Genomic DNA, 19,859 nt, shown 5'->3' with positions numbered 1-19,859 from the left:
CAGATGGCTATACAAAGGTAGGTGATGACCTTCCCATCATGTCACATGACAGTGGTTTGCATTGTGGCTCAGGGCTGTGGTTTCTGCATTTGCCCACACAGACAGGTATTGTATCCACCATACAGTCACCAGGGTGACTATTGTGTGTGGCCAATGCTGTGCATCGCTTGCCATATATGCATTCCTTAGTCCATAACATGGACGGTATCAGGGATGTGCACACCTCCCACATGCATGCACAGTGACATGTGGAACTGTACCTGGGGTGTTGGGACCATGTTGTGAACACAGATTATCATCAAATGTGCCCGTCTTGGCCACCTGTGGCAGGAACTGGTAATATACAGCAGGTTAGCCCTGCACCTACATTGATAGCATGCTAACAGCATTCCCTGGTGTCAGTGGCATCTGTCCATACAGGGCATGTTTTCAGGCATGGTATGTCCTTTGTAGGTCACATGTGATGGCACCACAGGTGTTGCAGGTGTCCAGTGGGGAATATGGGGATGGTGCACTGTCTGCATGTATGTGCCTATTGGACAAGTGGACAGAGTGCTATTCCTTCTGTAGGCCACTGCAATCACTCCATAGTTACTAATGGTCACCAATATGCAGTGTACTACACTGTACTACACACATATTGGCTGTTGTCTTGGCATGTGTGTGTGTGTGTGTGTGTGTGTGTGTGTGTGTGTGTGTGTGTGTGTGTGTGTGTGTGTGTGTGTGTGTGTGTGTGTATGAGACATGAGACATGAGTTGAGAGTGTGCTCTAGGTAATACTGGGTTTGCTAACTGTGATTGCCTGGCCTTGATGTCACATGCATGGGTATGGATTTGCACCTCAGCCACTCAGCTATTTCACATCTATTATCCCTGTACAGTGGACATTGTGATATATACTAGAGCTACCATATAAGAAATTTGCAAAACCCACTCCACATTGGGCACAGGTGTCACACACTCCCACCTCCACACAGGGTACAAGCTACACACATGCACACACACACACACACACACACACACACACACACACACACACACACACACACACACACACACACACGTCATGTCTGGGAGTAGAACCCCTACCTACCTAGTTTATTACACTACAGCACTATGCAGTGACAGTATGCACCACAGAGATTACTGGAGTACTCCTTCCCCAAAGGTGTATATCACATTGGATGACATCAGCAGGATTGCCAAAGTAGGGCATTTGACATGTACTGAGTGTGACTAGCCTAAAATGCATTGCTCCCTACACAGATTTTGAAACACACACAAAATATCCACAAATGACATGTGGGTATAGAACCCCTAACAGATGTCTACATCACATTACAACATGGAGCTGTTATAGAACACACCACGGGGATTAATGGAGAGCTCCTTCCCCAAAGGTGTATTTCAGAATGAATGACAGCAGGATTGCCAATGTAGGCCATTTGACATGTACTGAATATGACTAGACTAAAACACATTGCTCCCTACACAGCGATTCAAACTCACACAGAACATCCACAACCAACATGTGTGGGTATAGAACCCTTAACAGCGGTCTATATTACACTACAGCAGTATGAAGTTATGGCACTCACTATGGAGATAACTGGGGTACATCCTTCCCAGAGGTGTATTTTTAGGTGGATGACATCAGCAGCCTTGCTAAAGTAGAGCATACAGATTGTATGGAGTGTGACTACCCTAAAAAGCACTGCTTTCTACACAGACAGGCACACACACAAACACTTGCCACATCTGGGATTAGAACACCTGCCTAACTAATTTATCATACTACAACAGTACACAGTTATAGGACACGCTACGGAGATTACTGGGCTAAAACCTCCCCAGAGGTGTATTTCTAGGTGGATGACATCAGCGGCCTTACCAAAGTAAAGCATTTAAATTGTAGGGGGTGTGACTACCCTAAAAAGCATTGATTTCTACACAGACAGGGACAGACTAACACACTCACAGTTACCAAGTCTGGTATTAGAACTCCTACCTAAATATTTTATCACACTACAGCAGTACACAGTTATGGGACACATCACAGAGATTACTTGGCTAAATCTCTCCCAAATGTGTATTTTGCAGTGGATGATCTCAGCATGCTTGTTATAGTGGGGCTATGGGGAAGGCAGTGTGTGTGTGCATGGGCCATAACCCATTCACCTAGGAGTTGACATGCTGTATTTGGATCTATACAACTAGTATTGTATTCATTTTTCTGATTCCTGACTACTGATCTGCTTATTTGTTTATTTAACTGGTTGATTCTGTCATTCAGGAATTGTGTTTTTACTGACAGTACCATTGCAGCTATGTTGTCTTTATGCTACTAAAACTGCTGTCATAACTGTAAAGTATATCTAATTGACCTAGTATTGGAGTTAGAAACAGCTACTGCTTCAGCTGTAGTGTTGTGTTCATTTTCCTTTTTCTTGTATGCACAGGATAATTGGCTGATAAATGTATTGTGCATGATTTATTAACCTGTTTCCAAACTAAGTTATGGCACTGTGATGTGGTTACTGTTGAAGCACTCTCAAAGTGTAGCAGTAGCATCTATTCTCCTGCTTTATCCACACTATCCTCAGATTTGTATCTTTTACACCCTCCTATCTCCTCATTACTTCCTTTGACCTGTCTTTGTCTCCTTCTACTAGCTTCATCCTCTCTTTTTTTCTCTCTCTCTTCAGAGCACACTCAAGCAAATCTGCAGTCTGTGGCTACCACTCCACCCATACAGTATAAGAAGGAATCAGTACTGCAAACTAAACAAGGATATACATTTTGAGCCTCAAGAGCAGGGTCAATCCACCCAGGCATTCTACTTGTATGTTTTATGAGAGTGAAGCTATTACATTAGCAGTATTTCTTAGTAGTTCTCAGCTTGCTAATAAAACTGACTGTTGTAGCTTTGTGTTCTCCCCACCCCCCAACTAGTATAGTAATCCTAACTGTCCAATAGACAGTATACATTTAATTCACATCCTTGTGACTAAATTAACCATCAAGCAGCCCTCTCAGTGCTTTCTGCCTTCGTTTGTATCACTTGGAGGCCCACCTGTTTATTTGCATCTCTATACATTCCCCTTCATTGCTAATGTTTCTCCCTACTCTAATGTGGTTACTAATCAGCAAGTCAATGTGAAAACACACTCCCAACCTTAATAAATTTTCTGTCTCTTCTCTCCTTCACTTTACAGGTAGTTTGAATTATTACTTACCCCCTCTGAGGTCTTCACTGATTTCCATTGATTGCCTCTCTGGTTTCTTTGCATTCCACCTGGTTTACACCCCTTGTGCTATCTCCCTCCCCCAATACAATGTCTATATTAGAATCCTGCTGAGCATGGAGCCATCTTTAAATTTCTAGTCTCCCACCAGGACACAAGTGCTCTTCAGCAATTACATTCTACTTGCCGGTAAGCCATTAGACCTCAGGAATTTGTTTAAAGTGTTCAGATTTGTAAAGTAATGCTTACATTTTTCTCTTGTCTTGGTTGGATCTGCCCCGCTCTGTTCGCCCTCGCTAACGCTCAGGCTCTCTCCGCTTCCCTGCCTCCTATTCCTTCCTACCCCTACTACCTCTATATTTATAGTAATAACAGCCACACCCACAACTCACCCTCACATCACCTCCAATCACAGCTCCTCAAGTCATATCACATTATACCACACCAACTTGCTCCACACAAAATACTCCCAATCACTCTCATTTCCACTAAGTATTTTTTACATCACCCACACTACTTCCCCATCCATATATAGTGCAACCCTATAATTTCTATTCAGACCCCCACCACCTTGAATCAACTTAAACTTTATAACCATGACTATCACACAACTAAGTCTAGTCTGTCTTCTCATAATTCTTTACAACACCACAAGGTATCACTCTAGCAATATCCCTAAACTTAGTAGTACAACACTACATAATGCACTCTCGTATACAGACACCACACATTATAATAATATCTGCCCACAATTATTCAAGAACTACATAACGGACCAATTCAGAAATAAGCACATGTGCTCTCAGTCCTACTCCAAAAAAACACAATAGTTTCTCACACTCCTCACCAAACTCCAACATCTGTATAACCATTTTAACTCCAGGGTCACCATAAGGTGAGATATCCAGCCCAACCCAGGCACAAATCCATCCTGTCCAACACAAACTGTTCCAACACAAATGTCAGAACATAACACCTCCACTTTCTTCATCCCTGGGAAAACCAACAACAGCAGCAAAACCAACCATCTTTTAATGCTAAATATTGATATTAGAAGTATCAAAAATAAAATACCTGAACTCCAGGCCACAATAGCACACTACTCCCCAGACATAGTTGCTTTAACAGAAACCTGGCTAAATAAAAACATAGCTAACTCAGAATTTCTCCCTACTGGCAATAATATCATTAGACAAGACAGACGAATTCGTAGAAGTCCAACTTAAATGTCTGTCAATTACCAAACTCCTACCCCTCCCCCAGTAATTGGGACATATTTATCTCACAACTTCAACTTCACCCTCTCCACAATTGTGATCTATATTCCACATGGTAATACACCTGCTAGCCTTGAAGACTTCTTATCCTGGTGTTCTTCCACCACAAGAAACCCTTATTCTGGGGGACTTAAACCTAGATTGGTTCACCTGTATATCAGAACCTCCAAGTAAATCGAATTCCACAAAAAACGTAAACAAGCGAAAACAAGAATAAGGCACAGACTCCTTGCTCCAGCACTAGCAAATAAGGAATTGCTACAATTAAAATTCGAAGAAAAGTTGCTTAAAGCTTAAATATCTGAACGCAATTTTATTATTAAAACGTTTTCGCCATGCACACTAACACAGCTTCTTCAGAGAACAAACAGCAAATTTGAACTAAGTCAAGCTTTTAAATCTTAAAAAAGGAAGTGATGTCATAACGATTTAGAATTTTGCTAACAAATCGAAAATCATATAGCATTCTAAAATTCATACATATATGCTGTAAATAATATTACAAACATGAATACCAAAGTAATACTCGATGGTTATAAAAACAAATGCTAAAAACATCTTTAGTCTCTAAGAATTGTCATAGCCATGCTGAGCGGTCTAGAGAACATGTTTAAAAACCAAACATTCTAAAAAGTGATTAAGAAACTGGGAAAATCCTAAAGTACAAGTGGAGACCTATTACCTAAAAAAATCAACTTTGTACTCAGTTGACAGTAGATTAAAAACTACTTCACTAGCAAGAATGCTACTTACACGTACTCTTTGTAAAAATACAGAGACAGTAAGTGTAATTATACAAATGTTAAACAGTTATCTTAATTACCCTGGACTAAATGAGAACTGCAATATCATTGCAGTCCTGAAAATGAGGAGTTACTTAAGATAACTGTTTAACATTTTTATATAGGTAATAGGTCTCCACTTGTACTTTAGGATTTTCCCAGTTTCTTAATCACTTTTTAGAATGTTTGGTTTTTAAACATGTTCTCTAGACCGCTCAGCATGGCTATGACAATTCTTAGAGACTAAAGATGTTTTTAGCATTTGTTTTTATAACCATCGAGTATTACTTTGGTATTCATGTTTGTAATATTATTTACAGCATATATGTATGAATTTTAGAATGCTATATGATTTTCGATTTGTTAGCAAAATTCAAAATTGTTATTACATCACTTCCTTTTTTAAGATTTAAAAGCTTGACTTAGTTCAAATTTGCTGTTTGTTCTCTGAAGAAGCTGTGTTAGTGTGCATGGCGAAAACGTTTTAATAATAAAATTGCGTTCAGATATTTAAGCTTTAAGCAACTTTTCTTCGAATTTTAATTGTAGCAATTCCTTATTTGCTAGTGCTGGAGCAAGGAGTCAGAACCACCAAGTAATCTAATAAATCTCCATGGCTACCAACAGCTAGTCCAAATTCCAACTAGATGTGATAAAAAATCTAAAAGGGAATCCATCCTTGATTGGGTCCTAACAACCCCACATTGTACCCTCACGCAGGCAGTCTCCCAGACACCTTAAGTGACCACAACATAATATACTTTATATGTAGTAGAATAAGCATATGCAAAACCACCAACTATATATCCACTAGAAACACAAAAAAAATATCTCCTGAGGTCCTCAACACTTTACTCTGTAACTGTGACTGGACCCCCATAAAAACCCTCCCACTTGAACAGGCTGTAACATATTTCAACATAACATTTCTACAACACCTAAACACTGTCGCTCCATTGCACAAAATCAAGGTTAGAACCTATACAAACCCCTGGCTCAGTAAAGAAACCAAACAAATCCTCAAGTCCAGAGACACTGCCTGGCTTTACTATCAAAAAAACAAAGAAACACAAAGCCTAACTAAGTACCAAGAACTGTGCAACCGTGCAAAAAAATGCATTAGGCTGGACAAAAAATCCTACTACACAACATTACAAACTAAATGCCAACACAACCCGCAAAAAGTTTGGAAAAATGTAAACCAGCTACTAAAATCCACCCAAAAGGCTACCCCCAAACCAACACCCCTGACACTAAAGTTCCCATCGAAACACAATCCAACTCCCACTTTGTGAACTCAATTCTATCCTTAGTATCACAGGACAGTTCCTTCCTCATTATCCCCCCCAACACAAATAACACTAATACAAGCTTTACCCTCAAAACCGTTTCCACCACTTCAATCAAAAGCATGCTCTCCAAACTAAAAACCTCATCAACAGCAGCCGACCTACTCCCCAGCTATTTCTTGAAACTCACAGCAGATGCTATTGCTATCCCAGTCTCCACTCTCATAAACAGATCAATTGTTGAAAGCTATGTGCCCAAAATCTGGAAAATATCCTATGTTACACCCATACATAAAGGTGGGACCTCCACTGAACTTAATAACTACAGACCCATTGCTTTACTCTCCCCCCTGGCCAAAATCCTAGAAAAATGCATCCATTCCCAGATGCTAAACTATCTCCTAGACAGCAACATCCTGTCACCTACTCAGCATGGTTTCAGACTTGCCCATAGTACCACTACAGCCCTCCTCTGCTTCACAGACACAGTAAACTGTCTCAAAAATGAAGGCCTACAGGTGTCAACTCTTTTTTTGGATATGTCCAAAGCATTTGACACAGTCTCACACCAAATCCTGCTTAACAAACTAAACCAATGTCATCTATCAAATTCCACTCTTACCTGGTTCCAAAGCTACTTAACTGACAGGTACCAAGCTGTGAAATGGGAAATTTCTCTCTCTCCTCAGCTGCCCATAACTATAGGAGTCCCACAGGGTTCTGTCTTACGACCACTACTATTCACAGTCTTCACAAATGACCTCCATATCTCCACACAGCATGCATCAATAATTCAGTATGCAGATGACACTACCTTAATCTGTGCTGCACAAAACATTCCCACCCTCCTGCAAACAACTCAACTAGCATTCTCTGACGTTGAAAACTACCTTACCAAAGCCCAATTTATCCTCAATCCAAAGAAAACTCAGCTTATGATTATAACCGGTTCTAACAAAAACACTAACAGTTAATTCACTATCTACTCCACAAATGCTATTCCAATTGCTCCAGTGGAACAGGGTAAACTATTGGGAATAACCATAGACTCCCACCTAAAATGTTATAGTCATCTCAACTTTACTATCAAAAAAGTACATGCCAAACTGGGGTCACTCTACCATATCAAACCATTTCTTACCAACAACACAAGATCAGCCATTGCTCACTCCCAACGTCTATCCACCCTACTCTATGCATCTCCCATTCTGACTAATCTCAACAAAACTGAACTAAGCAAAATGGAAGCCTGCTATAACAGAATTGTCCGCTTTGCTGCAAATTGCTCATATAGAACCCATCACTGTACTGCTTTGAGACAGCTCCACTCGCTTGAACTGCCCAACCTCCTAACCTACAATCAGCTCTGCCTCTGTCATTCTATCTATTACCTCCCCAATAAGTGTCCCGCCCTCAAAAACCTAGTACAACATCACTCAGCCAAAAGGACTGTTAGATCATCAAGCAAACTACTACTAGAAGTCACCAACAGCTACAATAGCTTTGGAAATGCACTATATACTACTTCAGTGGCTAAAAAATGGAACTCTTGGCCCTACTAGCATTCAAAACACATCATCCAAAGCCTCCATTAAAGACCTCATCAGGCAACATCTCAAGCAAAGTTGGCAGTGCCATGATTGCTCCCCAGGCTATTGAAAGCGGATAACGTATACATACTAAATCTTGAGCACTTGATAATAGTTTTCAATCTTACTCACAAACACTGGCTAATCCAAATCCAAATCCACCAAAACCACTAAAGCAAGAGACTTAAACCTTAGCACGGATATAAATAGGACATGCTGGAGGGATAGATTTATCACCCAGAGACTCCCCATGCTGTGGAATAAAATCCCGGTCCATGTGAGGCAGAGCACCTCGCTGGCTCTGTTCAAGAGAAATCTTGACCGATGGATGGGAGATCGTAGGTTTACCCCGGGAATCATCTCTGTGTCACTACTGGACAGAGGCACAACAAACTAATGGGCACAGTATTTCTAACATAAGGGGCGGCGTAAGCCACATAACTTTGGGCTAGGCTTATAAATGCCCTAGGGCAGTTAGCCTAGTATAAACCTATGAACCTATGAACCTATAATCTACAATGTATGTACTGTACCTATGTACTATGCATGTATTCTACCTATGTTCCAAATTTCAGTTGTACACCAGAAATCTATTAATTACCTTTATTTTTAAAATTAATATTTTTTTGTTTATTCTCTCCACTATAACTGTTTATATGCCGCATACCACTGTAAAAAACATGTCTCTTGTAATTTGTGTGTATACTAATCATGTCTAAATAACTAAATGTGTCTGTAATTTTTCTTTGTGGAGCTTTTCTCCGCGGGCCTCTGCTGAAAAAGGGCCTTTTCGGCTCAGTCAGACATCCCCGGTTAACAAATGTAAAATAAAATAAATAGATAAATAAATTTGGCATTGACTGTTACTACATTTCTGCATAGGATTGGGGGGGGGGGCACACCTGACTATTTCTAAGTTTCTACACAGGATTGGGGGGGGCACACCTGACTGACTACATTTCTAAGTAGGATGGGGGGGGGGCACACCTGACATTTGTCTAGGACTGTACTGGTATGTCGTGTACTCAATTTTAGTCTGTAGTTTTACCTATTGTGCTGACTAGAGGCATACCAGTGTACTACAGATCTTAGGTTTTAATTACCTACATATTATTTTCTGACTTCCTAGCCTTCAAAACTGAAATCTCACTGCCTGACCTGCTGTAGTCTGTCTGTGTAGGCCTGGGGGGGGGGGGGGGGGTTATCCATAGGCCTCATTCAGAGGCCATAGCACAGCCTTTGTGTTTGTCTACACCTGTCCTGCTGGCTGTGACTGTTGTTGGATATGTGAACCCCCCCCTCCGACTAGCATGTTTGAGTCACTTATCTTGTGGGTGTCCCAGTATTGAGGAGTGGTGCTGCATGGCTGCCTATGTCAGATGCACATAGTACACTCCTTACACATGGCTAAGCACAGGTAGTGTAATATTTAGCATCCCTTTTACTGTATGTGAGAGTCAGAGAGAGGTGTTATTCTCTGGGTCCCTCCTATGTCAGTGTATGTGCTATGCGTTTCCTCTTTGCCAAAGCCTGGGCATACTGGACATGCCTCCTTCTGCCTACTGGGGCAGGCTCAGGTTGTTCCTCCTCCAAGTCATTCTGTACCTGTGCAGGCCTTGGCAATGGTGGGGGGCTGTGTGGCCCTGTCCCATGCTGTTCCTGCTGCAGCTGTTTCTCCAGGATCATATTGTGTAGCATAACACATACAAGGACAATTTGGGTACATGTAGCTGGTGAGAACTGCAAGGCTCCACCAGATGTGTCCAAGCACCAGAACCTTCACTTAAGTAGCCCAAACACATGCTCTACTATAATTCTGGTCTGTTTATGTGCCTCATTATGGAGTTCTTGTTTGGGTCTGTGTGCATTTCTGATGGGTGTCATCAGCCATGGCTCCAGTGTGTATCCAGCATCCCCCACTAGGTGACAGTCAGGGATGTCCTTATTGGCAAATCTCTGGTACAGCTGTGTCAGATGCCAGATGTGGGAAGTGTAATAGCTTCCAGGGTAGCCAGCACACACATTCATTATTATGCCCACGGTATCGCACGTGACCTAGCAGTTGATGGAGGGGAAGCCCTTGTGGTTGATTTAGACCCTACCCCGCTCACCTGGTGGTGCTTTGATGCATATGTGCATGCTGTCTATAGCACCCAGTACCTCAGAGTATTCTGCTATTTGGTGGAACAGTTGCATATTGCTGGCCAACGCCTCATGGGTGTTGGGGAAATATACATGCTCACCGGCATGTGCTGACATGGCATCCAGGAACTGGTGGAGTACTCTGCATGCTGATGCCTGTGAAATCCCCATCATATCCCCAGTTGGCCTTTGGTAGGTACCTGTGGCTAGTATTCGTAGGCCTACACATACCTTGGAATCCACTGGGATGGGTTTCCCTCTGTTAGTTCTGTGTGTCAGGCATGGCCAGCACAGCTCAAAAATTTTCTGTAGGCGGTCCCTGTCCACCCTATAGAGCTCTACTATCTCCAGCTCATGTAGCCTCTGGTAGGTTACCCTGGGTCTGTATACTCTTCTCTGTCTCCTCACTGCGAGTTGGTCGACAGCATTCACATCCTCACCACTCTCAGCCTGCTCCATAAGTTGTTGTATGATAGCTATTGCAGCCCCTATCATTTTGCTGTTGTGAGTGTTAAACGTTCCCTGCTTGTTTACACCGGTGGTGTAGAGTGTGGGAAAAAACAGAGGGGAAGGTGTTTGCATAGTTTATAGTAGTGTTCTGAGCTGGGCTGGTCTGCTGTCTGTGTAATTGGCTGATTTTGATACATTTCACCTGCCAGCTAAGCTAGTTCACTTTGATTACCTTCCTACTGCTGTTATCCCTTCCCATTGCCTTCCTGTTTAAGCCTGTGTGCTCGCAACACAAACAGAATGCTCAAATGTGCACACTGCTGCTGTTTCCTGGTTTAACTTCTTTTTTCTTCCTGTAAAACCCGACGTGTGGCACGCACACCCACTTAGGCTTTGTAAAGAGTGCTAGGCAGGTTTAGACACACTCTCTAGCTTAGCTGTGCTAAGTTAGGAGCAAACCCGAGCCATAGGGCTCCAATCTGCTTACAGTATGCCTGACACACACTCCCATGATGTCACCTAATTCCTAGGCTTGCACAAAGCTATTCCAACTGTTATACTGTTGGGACATTACTCACATGCTGGGAAAAACTGGGATTCATTATCCTGCCCATCATTTGCATAGGATTCCTACTTATGCATAGTTACATGTCTCACACTGAGCCTCTACCCTTAGCAACCACTACTCACTGACCATGTTGTCTTCTGCCTGCCATTGACTTGCATGACAGAATACTGCTTTTATTTAGAATGCTTAAATTAAGTTCATTCTGTTATTTTCCCCTGATCCCATTTGCGAGCTGCTACCCTACTCTTAAACAGCTGAGATTGGTTAAAAAAAAAAAAATAAAAGTTGATTTCTGCATTTTTTTTTTTTTATATATTTACGATGCCAGTGGCCTTATACTTGGCCAGTGGCATGCTTACTACATGATATGCAGCCTTTATTTGGAGCTGTCATAGCTTAATTTTGGATTGTGCAAAAATGTACTCGGTTACTAACCGAGTACATTTCTGCAGAAAGCACTAGTCCTGCATGGACTGTTATAGTAAATAAGCTGCAGAGCATGGAGTGAAACAATTACACAATGAAATCGGGAAAAGATAAACTTCTTAGGATGTTCCTAGCAAGAGACCTGATCTTAACAGCACTTAGGGGTGCTTAGCAAAAGCTTGCTAAGCACCAATTAAGATAGGGTTTTGGACTTGAGACTAACAGCAGACAATGCTGTATGACAAAGAGCAGTGACAGATGGTAAAATAGCTTTTAAAAGCTGATATATCCTTTGTTTTACCACAGAAGTATCTAACAGCTCTTAAAGCCATTAGTTGTGCAGAGGGGCACTCTGTTGCTTTCTGCTGTCACTTTGACAGCACTAAGTACTTTACAGTCTTTCAAAGTCATTGAAAGCTGAAAAAACATTTCACACGCTTAACATCTTTTTTGACACTGATAGCACAAGGAACAGATAATGCTCCTTGTACTACAAAGCATTACAATCGGGTCTTTGATTACAAACAGCTTTATGTGTTCTTAACATGGACTTGAAGTCTCAGTAGAAAGTATATGTTTGTGTTTTTCTGCTTTTCCCGGTTAGGGCTCGCCACAGCGGAACTCCGGTCCGCTAATGATTGGTAGTGGATTTTTATGTACTGGGTTACCAGCCCTGACACACAACCTTCAACAAAGGCACGCCCCATTCACGTATGCCTCCACACAGAAGACGCTCTAGCTGAGAATCGAACGGGACAAAATCTTGCTATGAGGCGACAACGCTACCGCAGCACCACCACCGAAAGTATATAACTATGATAAAGTTTAGATATTGAGCTCAGAAGCAATAGCAGACATGGATCTGAACTCTCCTTTGTGATAACCCTTTCAACAATTCATTTCCATGAATTATTCTATTATTAAGAATATTGTTGAGATCTCCTTTGAGGTATGGGACCACCTTTTCATTGTGTTCTCCTTATTTGTATCCATAAGCTATCATTACTTGATTTTTTTTATACTCTGTTGTTCCCCATCTTGCTATGTCATTACCCTGGGTTCTGCTACATACCACAGATAATATTGTATTCTTTATCATATTCCTACCATTTAGTGTTTTCTGCATTGCGGCATTGAGTACACTTCCTGAACACCTCTGCAGTCACAAATGGATCTCTAACTAAAGAGTTGCCAGTGATGTGATGTAACCCAGATGTTACACAGTTTGTAATGCATCTTGTCAGACTCCCACCACAAGTATCTTCTGGGGAATCAGGGAATTATAGAAGATGAAGTCATTTACAAAGCCTTTCAAAAATCAGTTTAGAATATTATCTAATATCCTGCATTTTTATCTGAACTGTTGCATTTAATCAACATTTTGAACACTCTACTCTTTCTCTTTTAACCCTTGATATATATTGCTGCTTTTTTCCCCAAAGATTATTAACATTGCATTTTACTGTGTTTCACATCTTTTTATTTCTTCCCATGCGCCATGAACTGATTGACTATCTACACTGCATTGATTTAACATGCTCATAAGCATTTTCTTACAATGCTTTCCTAATGGGAGGAAAGGAATGTTGAGAAGTTTATTCCTTGTATGATTGAGATACTGGGATCTGTCCCTAGTCTCACCATAAAAGTGTGCTTTGTTTGGCAAATCACAAAATTAAGGTTTTATATGTCAATGACTCTAAGTAAGTGCCTTCATTGCTTGCCTCCCATGTAAAAAACAAAGATTTATTCTATTTTTTTAAACTTGCGTTTTGCACAAGCCAAGATTTTTGCTCTGTACATGCATAGTAGTGTGTTGGTGTTTGCAAAGTTAACCTTTCATGGACAAAATTGTGAACATCAATATTTGTGTGTTTTGATGAAATTCAGTACACTTCTCTCTCTCTCTCTCTCTCTCTATAAATATATATAGATATATATATAGATATATATATATATATATATATATATATATATATATATATATATATATACATATTCACACACACACACACACACACACACACACACACACACACACACACACTCACATATGAATGTGTGTGTGTGTGTGTGTTTGTGTGTGTGTGTGTGTGTGTGTGTAAAAACACTGCCCCGGATTCACCAGTCTTCCATGCAGAGCTAGCTTAATCCTGCACAGAAGCACCCATTTAGGAGCAGGATGGCAGCACGCCATGCATATCAATGAAGGTGTGCTGCCAGAGCTCCTAGGCTTGCACAGAGCATGTACGAGTGCAGGGGGCATGTCTGAGACCAGAGCTCTCTGCCCCTGCAATGTAGAACAGCATAAAGTGGGAAGAAATGAGCAAGATCACTCATACGTATCCACAGATCCCCACCAACAGTTCCCCACGTGTACAACAGCAACAATACAGAAAAAGTAAATGAAGAAACCCTTTTATTTATTTGTAAAAATCCAAGTACATCTAACCATAGGTGTGTGGGTGTACCCATTGCTTAGCTATGGTCAATGCAGCTTAAATAGCAGAAAGAGGATAAAAAGCAAGATATATGCCAATAAAGCAGTACAGCAATAGTGTAGTGGGCAGAGCAAGTTCGAGTCCCACTGCAGTACATTCCATTTTCCCTTCATATCACTCTATGATAAATATTTTTTGTGGCATAACCTAATAAATAACATACATTTGTGAACTGCAGTACTGCATATAATGCAGATGTGAGGTGTCAGTGTCATAATGTTGCAAAGTCCACAGATAATCGCATGTGCCCCATATAGTATCACAGATACAAATGAAAGGTAAACTGTGTAATGAATGATAACACCATACATTTTCCAAATCACCCACCTCCCCAAGAACCATTACACTATTACTGTCTGAAATGTAGCACTAGTAAGAGGTAGTAAGCATATTAAAGTACTAGTAAGCCGGTTTAAGTCCATTTGCATGGGAGTAAGCAATGCACACACAAGTTAAGCAAGATCGAAGCTAACTCTCTGTAAGCATATGTAACCGGAGGTTAGCATTGCTTATCCTCATGCAAAGCAGTGCAAACCTTCTTACAATTGCTTAAAAGTGCCTTAGTTACTTTGCATCCAACAGTTCCTGTCCTGCCCAGCAAAAAATTAATCAGCAGTCCCAAGTTGCAATCTCTAGATGCTACATACTAGGCAAAGTGATTTACCACTAAGCCATGGCAGGTGCACATACATCTGATGTTATCACAAACATATCATCCAGCACAGTCATTCAACAGTATAGGAAATGGTATTTAATGTGTCTGTGTATGTACACACACATATGTATATATATATATATATATATATATATATATATATATATATATATATATTAAGAATGAACTTCATGCCAACAAAGCATTAAAAATGAATGAAAAGAACACCAGCAACCCCTGTGTTATTTAGCACTGTCATCCTATGTAATATCAAGACCCCTTCAGACAGACATGTTACATTAATATGAGCAACCATTTGTACATTGCTCAAAGCAGGATGCTACCAGTGGGAGAAACAGTGTAGATCAGCTAAGTCTAATCTTGACAAAAAAAACAGGTTTGTCCCTGGTGGGACGAACCAAAAATTGTGAGTCACTTCGTTGTTTACAGGTGTCTCGAAAGAAAGATGAATAAGGCAAGGCTAGATGGACTAAACAGATGAAGAGCCTGAAGAAGCTTGGGTTGAGACAGTATACTGGATGAGTACCGAGACGTGGAGAGAGGGCAATGTGTGGAGGTGTGGTATGGCTGGGCTAGCAACTGGACAATGGATGGTTGCTGTGTACGTGGAGCTCGGGGGGGGGGGGCCATGTGTATGAAATTATGGATCGAGGCATGTTGGGGTTGTATGGACCGGTTCAAATCAGACCACCTAGTGGACATAAGTGCGGGGGGCAGAAGAGAAACTGAGATAATGTGTAAGAAAGAAGTGAACTCACGTGTGATGCTGGGATGGTGAACATGAGGGATTAAGATAGTCCAGGCTGAGGAACGCATCGCGGGCAGAAAGTGTTAAGAAATGAGCAAGATCACTCATAGGTGTCCGCATGTCCCCACCAGCAGTTCCCCATGTGTACAACAGCAACAGTACATAAAAAGAAAATGAAGAAACCCTGTTATTTTATTTTAAAAATCCAATTAAAGCTAACCATAGGTGCACAGGTGTGCCCATCGCTTAGTTATGGTTAACGCAGCTTAAAAGGCTGAAGAGGATAACAAGGAAGTTATATGCAAATAAAGTAGCACAGCAATAGTGTAGTGGGCAGGGCATTCGCCTAATGAGCAGGCATTCCCGGTTTGAGTTCCACTTCAGCACAGTCTATTTTACATGGCACAGCACGTTATAACCAATTTTTATTTTTGCAAAATGCACTAAATAGCACATATTTATGAACTAGAGTACTTCAAGAAAATGCACATGTGAAGTATCAGTGTCATAATGAATAAGGCACTAGTAAGCAGGTCTAAGCACAACTAAGCAGTAGTAAGCATATGCAAGCACTAGTAAGCATGTTTATGTGCGTTTGCATGGTGGTAAGCACTGCTTACACAGATTAAGCAATCTAGAAGTCAACTGAGTATAAGAAACTGTAACCGGTAGTTAGCAGTGCTTAGCTCCATGCAAACACGCGCACACCCACTTACAACTGCTTTAAAGTGCCTTAATCACTCTGTATTCAATGGCCCGTGTTCTGACCAGCAACAAAATAAACAGGCTCTGCAAGGCTCAAACTCAGGACCCTGTACACAACAGTCACAGTAGTTAACCACAAAGCCATACAATAGTACATAAGACTCAAGTGTCAACAAACAAATCCACACTATAGGAAAATCAAACTGAACACGTGAAATGAATCAATGTACAGTGTGAAATTGTATAACTTGCTACATAACATAAATATGTGAACTGGAGTACTGCAGTAAGGCCAGATGTGAGGTGTTATTGTAATAAAGTGTTGAAGTCCACAGGACCCCATACAGTGTACGTACACAGGAATCACAGATACCAGACACAGATAACATGTAACAAATAATAAATCAACATCAAAAGGAAAATATAATGCTAAATAGATACTAAGCAATGCTAAGCATTGTACAAGTCATCCTATGCGGTATAAGCAATGTGTAGGCCAGCTAACTCAATCTGCCCAGTGGTATGCCCCTTTAAGCAATGCCAACATTAGGTAAGCAGGTATGCCCATAGCTTAGCCTTTTCAAAACCCTCCAATCATGGGAAAGTGTAGAAAATCAGGCGTATTTAAACCCCACAGGTGTCAGTAATTCCCATACCTGGTTGCAGCTCCCTACTGTAGGCAGAATGGCTGGCGTTGGGGAAGGCACTCGATTTAGAGCACAGTGCTGGGGCACCCAGGAGTCCAGACTCATGGTATGTCTCCTGGTAAAACAACATGAGGAGAGACTACTGCAGGGCCAGTACCATGGCTCTCAGCATAAAGTGGAGGCCTGGGACAGTCTCCCCTGTGACCTCACCAGTGCCACTGGTATCCCCCAGACTGGTGAGCAGGTCAAGCATCACCATGCTGACATGAAGCAGTGGAGGGGGTGATCTCTTGGACCAGTGGATCCAAGAAGCAAGGCAGATGGCCGATGCCCCAGCACTAAGTACCCATTCTACTATGTAGATAAGGATTGCCTAGCTTGTATATACTATGGATAGGTAATGGCTAAATATCACTGTATTTCTCTGACAGCTGCAGATGAGTGGGCTGTGAACCTACAAGCCCATGCTGCTAGGCTGCATTGTGTGCCAGGTTAGTAATATTCCTGCATGTACTGTTATATATAAATATAACAGTTCTGGAAAGTGTTGTACCAGTATAAAAATATATTGTGTATGGGATGTACTGAATAAACCAGACAATATGGCAGGAAGACTATCATATAGTTTACGTGGAAATAAAGGTGCAATATCTTGTGAATAAAACTACAACCCCAGGAATGCTTGTGTTCATTCTGCTTTCATATGTTGTTGTAGTGTTGCATTCTATAAATAGTACTGTTGTATTAAGCAGTCTTACCCACACTATTGAACGCAGTTAAAATGTGTAGGAAGTCCAGTATAACAATGTTGGAAGTCCCAAGAGGTCAGTCATATAAAACAACTGAGGGAGACTTAGATAGAAATCATTGGAATGCTTTACACCAATTCTCTGATAGCACAGTGTACTGTGATGTCAACCGTAATATTTTTACCACACACAGCAGGGGTTTGAATCCCGGGAGTGGTAGTAAGTTGCATGCATAATCATACCCCACAACTGTACAGAGTTTGAGAGAATGTTCAGATAAAAAGCTGTATGCATAATTAGACCCAACAGCTGCACAGACTTTGCCAGAATGTTCAGATAGTACGCTGTAAGCATAATCATAACCATCAACTCTACAGACTGCGGCAGAATGTTCAGGTAGTAAGCTGTATGCATAGTCATACCCCTCAACTGTTCTGATATGATCAGCATGTCCAGATAATGGGCTCAAATCTGCTGGCCGGTAACCTGTTCCCCTGACAAATAAGTGTGATGATCCAAGAAATGTAGGCAGCCTATACTGACATATAATGGATAATCAGACCTGAACATAAAAAGAGAATGTATATGGAAACAAACATGTCATTGTAGCATTTCACCCAAAGTGTATGACAACTATTCCAAAATATGTCATATTAACACCTGCATCCTGTCAAGCCTTGACCAGAGTTCGTGCAATAACGGACTGTTAGTTATGTGTATAACATCAACATGGAATCTGGGAGTATGTGTAGAAATTGTCAGGTAGTGTTAACAAAGATTTACCCCACAGCTATAACAGGTAAGAGGTGTAGACTGTAGCTACAACACTGTTCACTCATATACTTGTCTGCAAGCATGACATCTGGGAGTATGAGTAGAATTTGTCAGGTACTGTTAACAATGATTTTCTCAACAGCTACAACAGGTAGGAGGTGTAGACTATATGTAAGACACAGTCCATGTATATACTAATCTACAAACATACCATTGTACAAAGTAAGGCCAATGGGTAGTGTAATAATACATGTAAGGGACTGTTCACTGCAGTGACTAAGAATATTGTGAAAACTGCAGGAATATATTATTTGTTAATTGACCTCTCTCTCACCCCCACCATATGTGCAACAATAACCCGATTACACACCTCAATGGGTACGTGTACACTCCATAATTTTGTTGGGACATATGTCCTATTGGTTTACAAATATTCACATTTGGTTTTATGCATGTGCCATGTTAAAATACCCCCATATTGGTGGCCTGTTGCCATCAATTAAACCTGCATGCTGTTGTAATGGCCACTGTTGTCCCATATATACATGTGTTCTGCTTGCTCTGCAACTGTTGTAAATCTGGTGACTTGGGTTAATGGGAATACATATGCATGCTGTATAACTAAACCTGAATGCTGTTGACTATTACTAACCTATATAAGTCTTAAAACTGCAACACCATAGCTCATATTGGAAGGCCGGTCCCAGCGGTCCCACTTGTCCCACCTCAGCTGGTCATGGCACCAGGCACCAGCACGTCTTGGACCCAGCCTGGGACCTCCTCCTCCGTTGGCCCTGCACCACCTTCAGGTGGAACCAACTTAGGGGATGGGGCTCACCAGAGAAGTACCTGTCACCCACCATCAAGTCTGGGCCGTTGTACGTAGGGAGCTCGACAGGGAGTTTCAAGACCGGCTACTCCAGCTTGAGGGCCGCGTGGCACAATTAGAAGGTGAGCCTGCCCCTCTTACTCAGCCCCCAGCACAGCCACACATGGGGCCGTGAAGGTGCAGTGGTAACTGCCAATGGGTGGGGACCTCAATCCCACTGTTTCCATTTAAGGGGTCATGGGCTTGCGACTTCCAAACACCCCTCCCTGTCCAAAGTCTTTAACTCCCACATGAGTCATATACCGCCCCTGTATGCATCTTGTTTGTCTTGTCTGTTAACCTACCAGCCTACCTCCCCAAATATACCTACTACCCCACCCTAACATCCCACTCTCACCTGAAAGAAAAAAAAAAAGGACTATCTGTACAAACAAAAAAATGTCACCCCCTACATAGCTGTCC

The sequence above is a fragment of the Protopterus annectens genome, chromosome 3.part1 (genome assembly GCF_019279795.1).
Source record: "Protopterus annectens isolate FY-2018-M chromosome 3.part1, PAN1.0, whole genome shotgun sequence".
Taxonomy (NCBI): Eukaryota; Metazoa; Chordata; order Ceratodontiformes; family Protopteridae; genus Protopterus; species Protopterus annectens.
Note: the sequence above shows the minus strand (reverse complement) of the source record.